This window comes from Sycon ciliatum, chromosome 11 (genome assembly GCF_964019385.1).
Source record: "Sycon ciliatum chromosome 11, ocSycCili1.1, whole genome shotgun sequence".
NCBI classification, from domain to species: domain Eukaryota; kingdom Metazoa; phylum Porifera; class Calcarea; order Leucosolenida; family Sycettidae; genus Sycon; species Sycon ciliatum.
Window position 1 is genome coordinate 14,077,700 of NC_088653.1, and position 17,695 is coordinate 14,095,394.

Below are 17,695 nucleotides of genomic sequence, written 5' to 3' on the forward strand. Positions count from 1 at the left end.
GCCGTTCAAGCTCTGCCCTAGGTGTTATACGTCCCCATTGTTTCCATCTTCCTGTCAAATGTAAAATTTTGTTTTACAAACTATACATCCTGCCTCTTTTCATGTACGCTGCTGTTAGCTGGTGTGGCTTGTCCTCGGTTCTCGCTGAGCGTCTCGAAATCCACCATAGAAAACTTCTTCGTATCCTGTTTAGTCTACCCCCTCTCTACTCTTCTGCTTCCCTGTATGTCCTTGCAAATGCTTGCCCACTGTCGACCCACCGTCAAAAATTAATTTGCACTTTTGCTCACAAATTTAAACTAGCTCTACATCCTCCTCATCTTAGCGTGTATAACTGGTTCCGAATCACAGATGGCTCCCAGACAAGATGCTCTGTTGCCCTCCCTTTGGCTAAAACGTCCTCCCTTGTACGCTCTCCACTCTTTGTTGCTTACTCTGCTTGGCTTGCGCTGCCCGCTACTACGCGCAATGCCAGTACCCTGGACGCATTTAAATCTGCTCACTAGATTCACCATCACCTGTCCCTCCCATGCTTCTCCGTCTTGACCATTACTTTTCTCCTTTTCTTCTTTTTTTCACCATGGTTGGTTAACACCCACATCTCCCGTACTGGCTGATTTTCTTCTCATGCCATGAGGTGTTGTCTATAATAATAATAATAATAATAATTAGGAAATTAGAGGCCACATGCCACGTACTGCTCTTTTCTCTCCGAAACTCAACACTTGCAAGCCGGATATGAAAGAATGAAAAATCATCAGTCACACCACCGGGACTCGAACCAGGGTCGAATAGCAAGGTCCCTGGTTCGAGTCCCGGTGGTGTGACTGATGATTTTTCTTTCTTTCATATCTGGCTTGCAAGTGTTGAGTTTCGGAGAGAAAAGAGCAGTACGTGGCATGTGGCCTCTAATTTCCTAAAACTTTGAAATTCTCCATGAAGTCCAAATTTGAAATTGCAATTTGTATTTGCTCGCAGTGGACATAGTTTGATGCGCTCCCCATGATATCAAGCGAATGGCCGAGGGCTCTCTTGATTGGTGTGAGTTGCCAGTATGTTGCAAGCCAGATGTGGATCGATCGAAGAAGGATAGATTTACCATCACTGTGGATAAGAGTCATACTGTAGCTCAGTTGGTTAGAGCATTGCTCGCGAATAGCAAGGTCCCTGGTTCGAGTCCCGGTGGTGTGACTGATGATTTTTCTTTCTTTCATATCTGGCTTGCAAGTGTTGAGTTTCGGAGAGAAAAGAGCAGTACGTGGCATGTGGCCTCTAATTTCCTAAAACTTTGAAATTCTCCATGAAGTTCAATAATAATAATAATAAACAAATAGCTGTTTGTTATGGTCACTGCACACAATGTGACATCAACTCATTTGCTGTCAAGGCTTTCTTTCTGTTTGGATCTCTCTACTGTACTGGGCCTTGTGGTTTGTGAGGTGGGCCTTCACAGTTGCGTCGGGCTTGCCGCTCAGATCAGGCCCTCGGTCGCGACGCCCTCGTGGCTACGCCCCTTGGGCGTCGCGACCTCGGGCAAGATCACCCACAGACCTCGGGCCTGATCAGAGCATCATGCCCTCGCAACTGTGTAGGATTATGCAGTCGATGCGCCAGAGCGAAAAAAAGCCGTTTTTTATTATCCCGGTCAGCTCATTTTGTACAGAGGTGAAGATGACGATTCCGTGAAGAAGTAATGGCTGACGTTGTCGAACATTCAGACCCACTGGAGGCGTTCCACTGCCTGGAGCCCGCCGATAAGGAATTCGATGTGACTTGAGTAAGTACTAAAGTGATCCATAATATTTTTGGGGTCAGCTATTGAGCCATTGGGAAGTTTCGTGTTGTCGTTTTCTTACAGTACAGTCGTAGAAATTTCCTCCCTCCTTTGGTATTCAGCCAGTAATGGACTCCATCAAATCTTACACAATATCCGAGATAGCAGAAAGATAGTCCCAACCAACCTGTGTAAAGATTTGGTCATGCCTATGTCCAGACCTACTGCTAACTCAAATGGCACGAAATGAAAGAATTTTTTTGTAATACGTGTAAAATCCACGAAAGTGACATTTCATCACACCTAAGTTTCAATATATCCCAGGTTACAATAGTTTCTCGCCCATCTAGCAGCAGATGGATTGTGTTCCCGGTATATAACCATTTCCAGTGGAAGTATTGTGTTCCACATCTATCCATGCTCATTGAAACTCGGGCAAATGTGTATATTTGTGTATTTCAGGTCAGAATTCGTAGTGCATTCCATGTTTCTAGCATATACGCCATAAATCCAGTAAACAATAACACGCACGCATCACCTGTGTGCACATTGACTCAATCTTGGTCCAATTCGTTGCTGGTTTCTTGCTTTTCAGTCTCCTCAAATTAAACAACTTTTTGCTTTCTGGAACTGTTGGATTCTTCCCTCGCGGAGGTGTTGTTGAAAGTGTGGCATTTTAGCCCTGGCCTGCATAACAGATTTGCCTTTTTGCACTCGTATTGTATGATCCTGCAGCCGGACTTGCACCCACAGCCTTTTGTCAGGCCTGTGACAGGCTGTCTGACTGCTGCAAGATGTTTGTCAGAGCCCCACACCATGACTTGGTCATTGGTTCTTCACCATCCCTACCTTGAAGAGGTGGGTAGTTGATAGTAGATGTTGTTGCTTAAATTATGCAATACTCCAGAGACAACAATTCCAGTTCAGCTGAATTCCACGTGTAGGTTTTACGGCACCGCCATCACCTGACTCCTCGGTGAAAGATCCCCATCAAATTACATGTTTGTTGTACATTTTGAGTCTTGCAGTCGTAGTGAGATTTCGTCACAAATACACGTCAACTGGTTGTACAGCTTCATGTTCCACTACATGTACATGTATTGGCAATTCAGCATTGCAGTGATACTTCAGTACACTGTACAGCAAACCTCCAATACCAAATTGGTCTGTACCGATATAGCGTATTGCATGCTGCAAGGTTCTGCATAATAGTACAAGTACTTTATATCCCGTAGTATGTTACATGTATATCCATACTGTCAGGTGTCCGCATAACCCAACCCCACAACCCACAAGCGTGCAACTCTGATTTGCGGACTATGGGCTGATTCCCCAGTTCGTGGATACGTAATGTGGGCCGAGCGCAGTGCCAGAACCCACGTGCAGTCGCATACTCTTGACGTCATGGACTCTTGGTACTACTAGTACTTCATACTGAAGTTTCACTGTGTGGGGAACCCGCCTGTCTGTGTTAGTGTTTTGCTTCGACGTCGCTTTGTCTCAGTTTCTTCCTCAGTGCTTGTTGTGATTGGCATGTGGCAGGCAAATGGCCGTGGAACTTCAACAATTGGGCTCTAATGTGACAACTGGATGGTAGTTGATTTGGACTGGTGTGCCACGTAGCCTTCTGCTGGCATCCTGGCACTACATTTTGTTGCCAGGGTACCTCTTTGTCGATTTTGTCCACAGACACCACGCTTACACTCGGCATGTATACATGGAGCTGCAGGTCTTGAATGCCTTTCCCTTTTGCTATGTTCACCATTGTTATTCTGTATGTATTGTAGGTATTATGGCCAGCCGTTACTCCCCATTGAGAAAAGATCCCTGCAAGTGTACTTGACTGGCTGTATGTGTCTAACACGTCTGCAAGCACCAACTGAAGTGGGTGAGTGCGAACTGGATGACTTACTGTAATGTCGTTTATGAAAGCCAGGCAGGCGTATTTCTGTAGAAGCCGGTGTGGTGGCTAGGCCTCTATTTACATTATGTTGCATTATGTTTGTAGTCAAACCAAACTTTTTATGGTTGCCGATGCAAAATCCACACTATTCTGTCCCCGGGGAAAATTGCGATTCCGCGGCCGCGTTTTTTTCCGCGTTTTTTTGCGATTTTTTAAATGACCGCGTTTTCCGCGATTTTCCCGCGTTTTTTGAACTTTTTTGTTGCACTACACGTACACACAGTGCACTGTTCGGTCAGCAACGTCTCATCATGGCGGCTTTTTACTCAAATATGACGAGTGCTTACACCAGAGACTTGTAACTGATTGATTTCACTACATACTCACTGAAAATTGCCGCACTTCAATATTATTCACCGCATATTTACCGCAAATTCACCGCAAATTATGCCATATTATGCCGCGTTTTTTGCGATTTTTTCCGCAATTTTCCCCGAGGACAGTGCTAATTGCCTATCTTGGAACTCAGGCTTGTGTTCAGAACAGGCTTCTGCATAAGACAGGCTTTTATAGAAAGCAGTGGAGTAAGTGAAGGACTGTTTATACTACTTGTAGACACCACAGGTACTACAGGTATGTGTGTGAAGCTTCATTCCAGGGGAGAAAACGAGAGCGAGGTGGAATTGTCACCATCCAATATTGTCCACCCTCATGACCATAGCTTGGGGTGGATCGTCTGACAAACAAGCAATAAGTCCTTTATTCTTAGTTTCTCGGTACTCTCCTCCACTGTACATTGGCCTGCTGTAGGTCAATTTGGTGGATAACTTTGACAGCTGTGTCCATAGACTTGCCCTTTACTACATCGTGTTTTGGGGTTGCATTCATCCTCCAGGGTTGTGTGTAGGCACCTGGACAGAGCCTGGTGCAGAGCTTGGGTGGTACCCAAACGGCTCACATGAGCATGATGCCACCTTTCTTAGCTTTGGGGTATGCAGTAGGAATGTGTGCCACTAGTCCCTCCTGCATCAGGGACAGTAGAGTTAGTAATGCTTGTAGCGGGAATGTTATGTGTCGGGTATTCGTCAAAGTAATAATATATTTATGCCATTTTAGGGGCCGTCCGTAAATATCGATGTTTTTTTAGAGACGATATTGGTGCGTCTGGGGGGGGGGGGGGAGGGGGTTTGAGCCATGTGCGTCTTTTCGAGCATCAGAAAAATATCGATGTAAGTTTCGCCGATCCCTGCACGCGGACGTCTAAATGGCTATACAAGAAATGTGAAACCAGCTTCCGTTCGCGGAGCTAAAACTCGCGACACGAGAACAAAATCAAAAATTGGAAGCTGTACGCCCATGGCGAATTTCAAGAGCAAAAGAATGAGCTATTGATTGTGGAAATCGGCCGAACGATGCCTGCAGGAGACCTTTTTCAAGACGTAGAGGCAGTGCGAACAAACACGGACGAACTCCACAAGAGTTTCCAGTCTTCACTGTCTGAACAAGGATTTGAAAAAATTCAAGCCCGAGCGTACTTTGTCTACACCAGTACACGATGGCTGTGAGCACTGCAGCGCCAACCCGGTTCGCTCCCCCCAGGCGATGCAGCTATTGCGTGAGTGCGGCGGGATTTTCACGCCTACACCGGACCCTCAACATCCTGGGCACTTCATGAGCATCCAAAAATATTGATTCCATGATCTAGATGTACATGTGCGTCTTCTGGGGGGAGGGAGGGGGGTCAAGGGAGAGAAGCACCAATATCGTCTCTAAAAAAACATCGATATTTACGGACGGCCCCTTAATAGCAAATAATGTTGCTCCATTGTGTAACAGTTTGTCTGCTACTACTTATGTACTCCGTCAAGCATTTCATCTTCTGCATGGTATTGAACTGCTTTGTCTGGTTTATTGCTGCCAGGTGCTGCACAATGATCGATGCACGTAATCATTACCCACAGCAGTGGTGTCGGTCAGTGTGGTGTAACTACCTTCCTCAACAATCACCAGCTGCTGGCTTGTGACAGTTTTGACAAAAAATAGTCGGTCTCTCTCATTCCGTTATCCCTTTGTCGACTCTGAGGAGATGCTCAACAACCACATAATTTGGTACTTCCTGTTTAGCCTAGTATTTGCAGTATTTGCTTCCTACACCAGCCACAGTGCTTTTCTTCCCACGTTCTTTTTTTCCGCTGGTTTGGGATTATCTTTTGTGTTACATTCTTTCGTTTTCTGTTACATCCTTTTCCTGTTCTTGTGTGTTAACGTTTCAGTGGAATGGTGCAATGCATTTCCAACCAATACAGTCATTCTGGTCGAAATTGGATTCAACTGTACAGGTTTCCAATGCTTATGGCGTACTTCTGATGTATTCTCAGTCGTATTGAGGACACATGGGTGGGTAAACCGCTTATAGGGCGGTTCTCATCGGCAGCAGCAGGTACACTGGGACCCACGTGGAGATTGTGGGTGGTGTCCAGCTAAAGCTTTCGTGCTTTGGCCTATGCCAAGGGCATGATACGTACCCTGTGCATGGAAAGACGATGAAAATCAGCAGCTTTGCAAATGCACCTCTACAGCCCGTTTCCGCAGTGACACACATTGTGGCTGTTTTTGATCCGTTAGTACACTATGTTTGCTGCCGCAGACATGTGTCAGTATTGTCCGGTGCTACTGCTAACTCAAATGGCACGAAATGACAGGTTTCTCGTCGCTCGTCAATGGCTGAAGCCTTTCTTCTTACAAACCCGCCCGCCATGCGAACGGTTTAGCAAAACCACCACCCTCGCTCATGCAAACACTAGGGCACACGTATAGTATCAACGGAAAATGCACAACAATGCCTCTGAATACTCTTCTTCTTGAGAAAATTGGCATTGACTGCCCGACTGTCGATAAAAAATACGTCTCCAAAATGCAGCTGTTTGCATTTGAATTTTCCCGCGCTTTGGCATTTGGGATAATAAAACTACCTCTAAACGTCGACTTTTCGCAAAACGGCGCATCGCCTGTATGCATCGCGCTTGATTTGATTTCTTACAGCACGATGCAACATATTAGGGAAGGTCAAAGGTCGAAAGGTCGAATTATTCCTGAAATGACGTCAAACAGTCCTGAAATTCCCGAAATGATGTCAAGTGATGCCAGTGATGGCCTGATTATGCCCGAGGCAGGAAGACCGGCTATTCGCCATGGCCCGGGAAACGATCACGTGTCATAAGAAAACGAGTCAAAGGACGTAACGTCGTTACATGATTTGAGCCTAGCCTACTCTGAGTAGTAGTACAAACTAGGCCACGTAGATCATAGACTGCGCTTCGTTCGAAGTCTTGCAGGATTTTGCCGGTCCCAGTGCAAAACCGTGCGCATGCGCTGCCTGCACTCCGTGCGGCAGGAAGTAACAGTCCCCGTCCCACTGCCACTGGATCCATACAAGTACGCAGTCATTTTGGACAGAAGGCTCACTTGCTCATCGTTGTCCTGAGAGAAAGGCTAAAATACGATTGCTGGCAATATACGAGTTACTCGGAGTGGTATACGTGAATCGGACGAGCCATCGTTTGCAGGTGAGTACCATAGCTCTCGGTTGAATCACCATCCTGCATGTATGTTGTATTATAATGTTCGCATCTTTCCTGCGCCTGTGAGGCAGGGAAAGGGCGGACGCGTCTCTCACACGGCTAGTCAAGCCAGAAATATTGTCCTCCCTGGAGTGGGAAGATTTTTCTTCTCCTTCCCCCTTAAAAAAAAAAATTCCACCAGGCAGCAACTGTACTTCTTTTTCGTCTTAGGGGTTAGACAAGGGGAAGTAGCCATGTAGGGGCGTGGACCCGCCTTTCGCCACCGGGAGTTACAGCTCCTTTCCTATGATATCGTGGTTGTATAGAACGTGGCCGTTCACAATGATTTTCTTCCACAGAGATCATGGTGTGTGTGGCATACCTCAGTATAGCTTGTCATCCGCCACAACTGGCATTTCGTTTTCGTTCCGGAGCTCATCCTGCCCATGGTTTGGCGGCTTGCGTTCACTTGCGTACTTCGCCCTCGTGCAACTCAGGTCATTCTTGGCGTCCGGGCGATCTTGCCTGTCCTCTCCATAGACCACTTTGGCGATACAGTTGACTCACAGGACAGCCTCAGCTAGCAGGAGTTTGCCACCGTTCACCAAAATGTAAAAAACGTACATGGTCGAGTGAACGATCGCGGATTGAAACATTACCTCTCCCCATTCCTCTATTGAGAGCAGTAACACTGGACCCGGCTGTGTATTCAGCGAGTGCGTTCGATGTTGCCCGTGAATCGATTCATGAATCCACTCATGAATCGATTCGCGCTATTCACATCACCCCATGTTAATAGGGTGAATTGATTCCGAATCTATTCCAGGGCTCATGTATGACGTGGAAGTCGAACGACTTGAATGCACTTGAATCGATCCATGAATCGATTCAATTGCGTAATGGAACGCACTCTCTAGACTGCAACTCCTTGACTACGTCACACGTGTACTAAAACACATGCAGACTATCGGCGGGAAGTGAAGACAATTACACTGCCGATAGGGATCTAACATCCACGCAGCTGTATGTGTATTGACTGCCTGTGGACTGTGGGTGGATTCATTTGGTCCTGTTTGCCAGACCAGTGCTGTGTGTGGCGCGAGGGGCGCCTGTAGGCACCCGCGGATAATGCGTATTACCGTACTGTCGCGTATTAAAGCCGGGCGTATTCATGCAGAAGCCGATGTAAGGGCCAGACTTCTATTCACACCAGACTTCCATTCAAACCAGGTATTTCTATGTGTGTCAACACTAAAACCAGGCTTATGTGCCGACCGTGTATCTTGAAAATCAGGCGTATTTTCAAAACAGGCTTCTATTCAAGATAAGCTTTAACACAAGACAATACGGTATATGTGGAAATTGTGCTATTAGCACTGCTAGTTATTTGAAGCGTTTGAGCTAGTTATAATGCTAGCAGGGCTGATAGTGCTACAGAAATGGCAATCCTCGCGGTAGGAATAGTGACATCCCTCTGGAGTCACTCGGAATATGCCAGTATCACAGGGCGAACACCAAAAAAATGCTGACACTGTCATTACATCAGTATAGAGGGCAGCCAGCATCGCGGGGAGCAGCAGTGTGTCTCTCTGAGCTCTAATAATAGCACTACTTTTCATGGTGGTGCCTTCAGACTGGACATCTCTGGCTAATTGGACGCATTGATTGTGCTAGGCAAGGTCACATTTGGATACAATGAAACATGTCTAAGACGACCGATCAAGGGACCTTGAAAATGTGGTCTCTGTTACCAGCTGGTCTCCTTATCCAGGATGATTTGGCTGGAAATAGCATCCCTCACCAAACCTCCCCACCACACCTGCAACAACCACAACTTGCACCACAATGTCAACACCAACCATACACCCTTCGACAGACAAGGACCTACTCCATTGGGCACGCACACACAAACAGGCACCGAGATTCCCCCATCAACAGTGCCCTCACCCTCTACAACTCACTCCCTATCGACGTCACAACTCAACCTCATAGAAATTCTCTCCGAAACAATGCATCCGGTCTTTTTTTTAGCAGTACCTGTTCCTGCTCCGCGCATCCCCCTGGTTTCTGATATCTCGAACGTGTACTTAACTATCTCGATCACCCCTGCTAACGTTATTGCCCCTCGCTTGTTTTTCATGATCCATTGCTTCTTGCCTCCCCGGTTAATTTCCATCTAGCTGTTTCTGGCTAGTACCAGTTCTATCGCACTTAACAATCATCCTTATTGGCGTCACGCCAACGTGGAATAAAAGAATAAAAAAATCCCTTGGTCCTGGTTTCATTGGTCTTCAGGGACAGGTGGTCGCCTTATCCGAGTGGTCGCCTTGACAGGTTTTACTGTACTCTATGTTAGGGCAGTACCGGTCCTCCCCACATAGGTCATTATGCTAGTTATATTGCTAGCAGTATCCGCCGTTGCCTAGGCACCTGAGGATGAGCTTGCGCCATAGTCACGTGGTGTCGCTGCGTGTCCAAGACAATTTAATCATTCATGGTCTTTAGTGTGCCAGGAGAAAACCGCTATACTTCTGCTCCACTGAAGAACGAAAAACGTCCAAGTTCCTCCATGAGCAACACTGACTCACGCTGCTATCTGGTGTTCACGAGGTGTTTGTCCTGCTGGAAACGGATCGTCTCTGTAAGTTTGTTTCCCTGGTGATGTTTGTGTCTGGAGAGCACTATCAAAGTGGTGCTCAAACAATAGGAGGACAGAGAAATTGTTTTTACTCACGAGTTTCGCGCACTAAGCGATCATCAGAAAACAGTAATGAGAAATCTGGATCAGTATTGGTTTATATACATGTACTCACAAAGCAAAGAGTAAATAGCTACAGCATGGCGCAAATCTAAAAGTTGTGAATGGCGGCAGTGCAAAGCGTGAATGACTGCATCATGAGGCAAATCCAAAAGCAAAAGGGCGAATGACAGCAGTGGTGAAAGGTGACAACAACTGGAGCCGGCTGTCTCTTACTTAAATAGGTGATGGCTGTGGATGGTTTGAATTTCCGAAGATAGTATCTATTCTCGTGGCGACACTTTGACACAAGCTCACTCCTTTTGTTGAGAGAGCGGTGCTTGTGTAACAGGTAGCCGAGTGGTAGGCGCGGTGTAATCAACAAGAGTTCGTTTTATTCTTCTCTTCTCTCAGGTACACACCTGGGATATAATTATTAGTGAAAGAAGAAGCGGCAAATAAATAACTTTCTCTCCGGTGTTCACCTAGAGGTTGACTACTTCTTCTTCGAGTTAGCTTTGTCGTTGCTATCTAATCTCTCAAATTAAAACAGAAATGCGCAGCAGCTTTTATGCAGCAGACGCCGTGCGCTTATATGCGGAGATACACTAAAATTAATATACATAAGGTCAAGTTCCGTATTGCTTCCGTATGGTCGGGCAGGGATACTACACTTGGGTGCTTGCGCGATTGCCAATTTTTCCGCCAGGCACAGGTTGCACCTTTTGCTTGTGTTGCTGTAGGCCGCTGCTCTGCGGTGTACCGCCCATTGAATGCTGCATGCCTTCCCTTCATCCTTCTTGACCCAAATGTACTACGATAGGCGGGTGTCCTTCTCGTGTTGTCTGTGGCAGAAAAATGGTTTGGTGGTTATAGTAGCGTTTTTTCTGTGTCCTCCTATTGTTTGAACCAGCTATACCTCTCAGTATTGAGCACTCTCTTGGATAGCTTGGAACCTCTCTGTTTTATAAGTGGTGCTCTTCAGGCACAATCTTCCTCAGCCTACTCAAGCTCAACCGGTGTGGGGTGAATTCCCCGAAACACTGTGTGTAGAGCAGGGAGTGTTGCTTTCTTGCAGGTTTGCCGAGTAGACGGTTCGATGCACTTCTCGTGTGATCTTGATGGCAGTCGTGAGTCAGTCAAGTGCGAATAGATGACTTGCACAAAGATCCGAGCCGCGGGTGAGACGGGGCAAGTCTCACTACTAAAGTACTATACTATAGGCCTTGGCGGATAATGCTCGAAAAGGTGGCAGATTCTGCTTTTTTTGCACCGAAATTGGCAGAACCATACAAACCTTATGGCGGGCAATTCCTCGAATTCTGCTCCATTTCTTTATCCACATACCAAACATGCATGAAACTTACCAGAAAAAGTACCGAATTCTGCCAATTTTTCTGCCGGCATTATCCGCCAAGGCCTACTATACTAGCTACCTCAGTGCACCCTGTGTACCCAGGCTTCACTGTGGGCACCCTGCACTGTCTGTAGTGCACTTTTTTTTGTCAGCATGACTGAACGGTGCACGGCATGTACATGTACATGTACTATACATGACTGTACAAGTACTTAAGGCTGCGTTTACACGGAGACGAAACGAAACGAAACGAAAACGGGCTAGCCTCGGATCGTTTTCAAACCGTTTACACGAGTACGGCAAAACGTTTTGAACCGTTTACACGGAAACGGAAAACGGGCTATCAGGCTGGAGTTAGCACGTGCTGGCTTTGCGCAAGGGCGGGAAGTAACACGTTAGTTGGAGTTGGTACGTGCTGGTGGTCGCAAAGGTCAGGTATTTCCCGCGAAATATAGTCCCGCGCGGAATGGTTTCCATGACCGCGCTCCGTTTCCAATCGTTTTCACTGTTTTCACCGTTTACACGAGAACGAAAACGTTTTGAAAACGTTTCAAAACACTTTGAAGTGCGTTTCCATTTCGTTCCGTTTAGGTATCGTTTTTGGGCGTTGTCGTGCAAACGATAGTAGTAAACGCAACGATTTCGTTCCGTTTAGGTCCTACTTCGTTGTCGTGTGAACGCAAATCGTTTTCAATCGTTGTCGTGTAAACGCAGCCTTACTGTCTTTACTTCAGCAGCTCATGAGTCACAGTAACTCTCGTCTTATTTTTTTGGTGAGACACTTAGTGATATTATTTAAAAAAAAACTGTCTTACCAAAAAGCAGCAAGCGTAAAAGCACCCTCGGTGCAACCAATAATATGCCATCAGAAAACAGCAAGTGCTGTAGGATAAGCATGAGGCTCCCAAGAAGACGTCAAGCGTCATGCTACACACGGCCATCAGAAGAACAAAGGATAACTGTGCTAACCTAGTTCATATTCAACGTAACGCTAACCGTTACGGGATATAGGAGCCTGCTGCGGGGAAGGCTTCGGTGAGCTGAAAAATCGTATACGATTCGCACAGCACAACATGCATGCAGCAGTGATTGCGACGGTCAGCGTCGATGGATGCGAGTCGTAAAGCACAGGCCGTAGCCCTTGGGGTTGACGTTTCTGGACTTCCTTTCTCTATATCTTCTCAAATAAAGCGGAATCAATCTGATAATACCAGTCTGTTATGAACACCAAGAAAGCAGCCATGGACGTTCACCGTTGTGCCATTCTAAAGGAACAACAGGTAAAAGATAGAGTTCATCTGAAAAACTCAAGGACTATCCATAAATACAGCAAATGATAAACCTAGGTTGGTAAAGTCCAACTCCGTCATGTGAGCCATGGGAAGCATAGTGTTCGAAATGCTGAAATTGGAAAAGTTGCAGTTGTGTTCATCGCCACACGACGCCATCGCCTGTTCACATTTCAAATGTAGCCATTTTAAAGCTCGCGTCCCTGTGCACAGCATGGATGGTTGAACAGATTCTACTCTTCCATCGCTTCCTGTCCTGTACAGTAGTGCGGTTGCGTTCCCGTTCCTGACATTCACGTACGTCGCCGCTAACCAGCATCATGAGTGCTCCAATGGTTCTCGCCACTCCTTACGTAGCGTCCCGGCGCCCCCCCCCCCCCCCCCCCCCGTCAAAATGTGAACTACTGTCGGCAATGGAGCCAGTACATGTATATGATGAGGCCACATTCAAGGTGAATGCACCGTTTGATGATGCTCTAACATGTCCTTTCACCGTTGTATGGAATTTGTAAGAAGAGAAGTGGCTCAACGGCAGGTCCAAGGCAGAAGGTACCTCACAGCGCAGTTCTGTTACATCCACAACGATGAACATACTCAGCAGACTGTGACGTGCATCAGACACACTTTGGCATTTTTTGTTCCACGTCCTCCCCAGGAGGAGACACATAATAGGTCAGTCATATCTTCAGTACATGGGGTACTGATGCATCGTTACAACTAAACAGGTATGCAAGCTACTTTTCCCATAAGACCCAGCCGGAGCCGCATCATCGTCATTAGCAGCCATTCATGGAGGGTTATAATTATGTGACTTTCCACCACTCCCTGATCCAATCATAGTTTGCGAGCCTTACCCAAACTGCAGCTGCTCGTAGTCAGGGTTGATTAATTTCAGAAATATTCATATGGAACGGAACAAGCGAGACTTCAACAGTAGCTAGAACCACATCAGGCCTGAGGACTTCGCGGCGTTTCTGCAGCACACTTGTTCTCTCCTTCAGCTCAGATACTACTTGAAGTACTACTGAAGGCCATCTGGATCTCACGCTCGGTCCTTTCACCCTTCATTTTCGTGGTTTAGGCTTCCACTCACGACTCGGCAGGTTCCTGGCCTCTACGCACTCTGTCCTCACGAGAGGGTCGCTCTGGAGCTAGTGCAGCCGAATCAAAGGGAATCGAGTTCTTTCTCAGACGTCCACAAACTGTCGTTGTCCTTACCTTCCCTTCCACTGCGGGTAAGTAGTTGCACTTCAGGACCACGACGTGCTTGCTGGAGCCTACATACACCAATGATACTAACATTTTCCCCCATTCAAGCTCATCTCCATATGGCATGAATCCATTAATTTTTCTGCCTTAATGGCTCGGAAAGAAACGTATGGAATGGGAGCCCCAGTTCCATCCCTCGTCTGCTAGTGCATTCAGGAGCGCAGCAGTGCTTCGGCATGACGATACCAGCCAAATCAAAACAACTCTAGCCAAAAACTAGCTCAGCGTTCGTCAGGCAAAAAGTGAAAGTCTCAAACTCAAAAGGTCGAGAAGTCAGAGTCTGAACGTCCACTTGCCCCGTCTCGAACCCAGACAATCTTTGTGCAAGTCATCTACCGGTATTCAAGTCGGCAGGAAAACCGCGAGCTCCCAATGCAATGTGGGGAGCAACACACACACACACACTTCCCCACGAATCACGCTCAAGCCTCAAGGCTGTGTGGGGCCGGCTGTGGGCACGCCAGCGACATACCCCATGCAGCCAAGGGCGTAGGCCCGAGGGCTGCATGCAATGGCAAAATCCAGCCATCATGACAGACACATCGCTCTTGATTTGATTTCTTACAGCACGAAGCAACATATTAGGGAAGGTCAAAGGTCGAAAGATCGAATTATTCCCGAAATGACGTCAAACTGTCCTGAAATTCCCGAAATGATGTCAAACGGGCCTGAAATCCCCGAAATGATGTCAAACGGTCCTGAATGACTCCTGATGGCCTGATTATGCCCGCGCGGCAGGAAGACCAGCTATTGGCCATGGCCCGGAAAATGATCACGTACACGTATCATGCTTTATTTTGGGTAATCCTGAAAATAATAAAGATTAGTTTTTTCTTACATGACACGTGATCGTCGCCGGGGCCATGGCCAATAGGCGATCTTCCCGCCGCGGGCATAATCAGGCCATCAGGACCGTTTGACGTCATTTCGGGAATGTTCGGACCGTTTGACGTCATTTCGGGAATAATTTTTCGACCTTTCGACCTTTCCACCTTTGACCTTCCCTAATATGTTGCTTCGCGCTGTAAGAAATCAAATCAAGCACGCTCTGTCTGTCATGATGGCTGAATCTTGCCTTTGCCTGCAGCCCTCGGGCCTACGGCCCTTGGGCTGCAGGCTCGGGCAAGATTCAGCCATCATGACCTCCTGAGCGTGCTTGATTACATACATTATGTAAGAAAACGAGTCAAAGGACGTAACGTCGTTACATGATTTGACCCTACGCACCTCTACTAGGCCACGTAGGACATAGACTAGGCCTAGGCGCCTGTAGACTACAAAAAGTACATACATAATCCTACACAGTTGCGAGGGCATGATGCTCTGATCAGGCCCGAGGTCTGTGAGTGATCTTGCCCGAGGTCGCGACGCCCAAGGGGCGTAGCCCCGAGGGCGTCGCGACCGAGGGCAAGATTACTCACATGACCGAGGGCCTGATCAGAGCGGCATGCCCGACGCAACTGTGTAGGATTGCGCTTCAGACAAGGCCCACCTCACAAACAACAAGGCCCAGTACAGATTCAAACAGAAAGAAAGCCTTGACGGCAAATGAGTTGATGTCACATTGTGTGCAGTGATCATAACAAACAGCTATTTGTTTGGTCGGAACTTTCCAGTTTTGAGATGAAAGTATTCAAGTACAGTGAAGGCAGTAGTAACGTTAGTACCAGTAATATGACGGATTCGGAATAAACCCGTTCTTCGAGTTAGATGATTGCCAGAGTAAGGTTCAAATGCGAGTGCTGAGAAGCTGCAGCCTTAGGGCAGGTACAAAATGTACTTGTGGAGGTCTGCTTCCCTTGTGTACGTTTCGCCGCGAGAAACAGGATCAGCTGCAAGGTCGGTTGGCGTTTCTGGTCTCCCTGCAGACGTTCAAGACAGTAGTGAGTATGATAATTTTGGAGAAGGGAGACAAATTTTTAGTCCTCGTCGGAGATGTTGCCCAAGGCAAGGACTTCGAAAAATGGTAAATGCGCATGTGCGGCGCGATGCTGTACGACTGCTGTTCTTGACCGGCTAAGCGGTCAAGATCGACTGATCTTGACTGCTTATTCTGGCCGCTCATTGGCCGTCTCCTGGCAACAAGCACGTGCCATGTCTGAAGCTTCGTTCGTCCCGATTTTGCCGGTCCTCGTGCGAGACCGTGCGCATGCGCTGCCTGCACTGCACTCCGGTACTCCGTGCGGCAGGAAGTCACAGTCCCCGTCCCACTGGATCCATACAAGTACATTTTGGACAGAAGGCTCACTTGCTCATCGTTGTCCTTAGAGAAAGGCTAAACTACGATTGCTGACAATATACGAGTTACTCGGAGTGGTATACGTGAATCGGACGAGCCATCGTTAGCAGGTGAGTACCATAGCTCTCCGTTGAATCACCATCCTGCATGTATGTTGTGTTACTATGTTCGCATCTTTCCTGCGGACGCGTCTCTCACACGGTTAGTCAAGCCAGTAATAATGTCCTCCCCGGATTGGGAAGATTTTTCTTCTCCTTCCCCTTTTTTTTTATAAAAATTCCCCCAGCCGGCAACTGTACTTCTTTTTCGTCTTAGGGGTTAGACAAGGGGAAGTAGCCATGTAGGGGCGTGGGCCCGCCTTTCGCCACCGGGAGTTACAGCTCTTTTCCTTTGATATGGTGTTAGCATAGAACGTGGCCGTTCACAATGATTTTCTTCCACAGAGATCATGGTGTGTGTGGCATGCCTCAGTATAGCTTGTCATCCGCCTCAACTGGCATTTCGTTTTCGTTCCGGAGCTCATCCTGCCCCTGGTTTGGGCTTGCGTTCACATGCGTATTTGGCCCTCGTGCAACTCAGGTCATTTTGGCGTCCGGGCGATCTTGCCTGTCCTCTCCATAGACCACTTTGGCGATACAGTTGACTCGCAGGACAGCCTCAGCTAGCAGGAATTTGCCACCGTTCACCAAAATGTAAAAACATCAGCCTCCAGGGCTGACACATGGTCGAGTGAACGATCGCGTTGAAACATTACCTCTCCCCATTCCTCTATTGAGCGCATTAACACTGGACCCGGCTGTGTATTCAGTGAGTGCGTTCGATTTTGCCCGTGAATCGATTCATGAATCCACTCATAAATCGATTCGCGCTATTCACATCACCCCATGTTAATAGGGTGACTTGATTCCGAATTGATTCCAGGGCTCGTGTATGACGTGGAAGTCGAACGACTTGAATGCACTTGAATCGATTCATGAATCGCTTCAAGTGCGTAATGGAATGCACTCACTAGACTGGAAATCCTTGACTACGTCACACGTGTACTAAAACACACGCAGACTATCGGCGGGCAGTGAAGACAATTACACTGCCGAGAGGGATCTAACATCCCCGCAGCCGTATGTGTATTGACTGCCTGTGGACTGTGGGTGGATTCATTTGGTACTGTTTGCCAGACCAGTGCTGTGTGCGGCGCGAGGGGCGCCTGTAGGCACCCGCGGATAATGCTTGTTACTGTACTGTCGCGTATTAAAGCCGGGCATATTCCTGTAGAAGCCGATGTAAGGGCCAGACTTCTATTCACACCAGACTTTCATTCAAACCAGGTATTTGTATGTGTGTCAACACTAAAACCAGGCTTATGTGCCGACCATGTATCTTGACAATCAGGCGTATTTTCAAAACAGGCTTCTATTCGAGATAGGCTTTAAAGGGGAAGTGTACCCTAAAGTCAAGTGTTCACCAGTTGTAGTCTTCGGGGTGCTGAGTTGAATGGTCTTGGTCCGAGGAAGCTGAGACGCTCCCTTCCTCCTGTATTCCCAATCGAACTCGCGCAGTTCCACCAAAA

At 47.4% G+C, this 17,695-nt stretch overlaps 1 protein-coding gene and 1 long non-coding RNA gene across 3 annotated transcripts in view; both read left to right on the forward strand.

The window, feature by feature from the left end:
* The first annotated feature begins 1,604 nt into the window (after window positions 1-1,604).
* On the forward strand, window positions 1,605-6,013 carry LOC135827342 (uncharacterized). Its single transcript, XR_010555398.1, has 4 exons — window positions 1,605-1,777; window positions 2,510-2,632; window positions 3,562-3,662; window positions 5,599-6,013. It is a non-coding gene; the product is annotated as an uncharacterized LOC135827342 (long non-coding RNA).
* A 1,106-nt stretch (window positions 6,014-7,119) lies between these two features.
* Window positions 7,120-17,695, forward strand: part of LOC135827738 (uncharacterized) — a 192,470-nt gene continuing 181,894 nt past the window's right edge. The window contains exon 1 of one of the 2 annotated variants that reach the window (XM_065340189.1): window positions 7,120-7,243. The gene's annotated coding sequence lies outside the window, so the exon portion shown is untranslated. Of the gene's footprint in view, window positions 7,244-16,085; window positions 16,239-17,695 lie in introns of those variants that run through there. The other variant, XM_065340188.1, reaches the window with a different exon arrangement.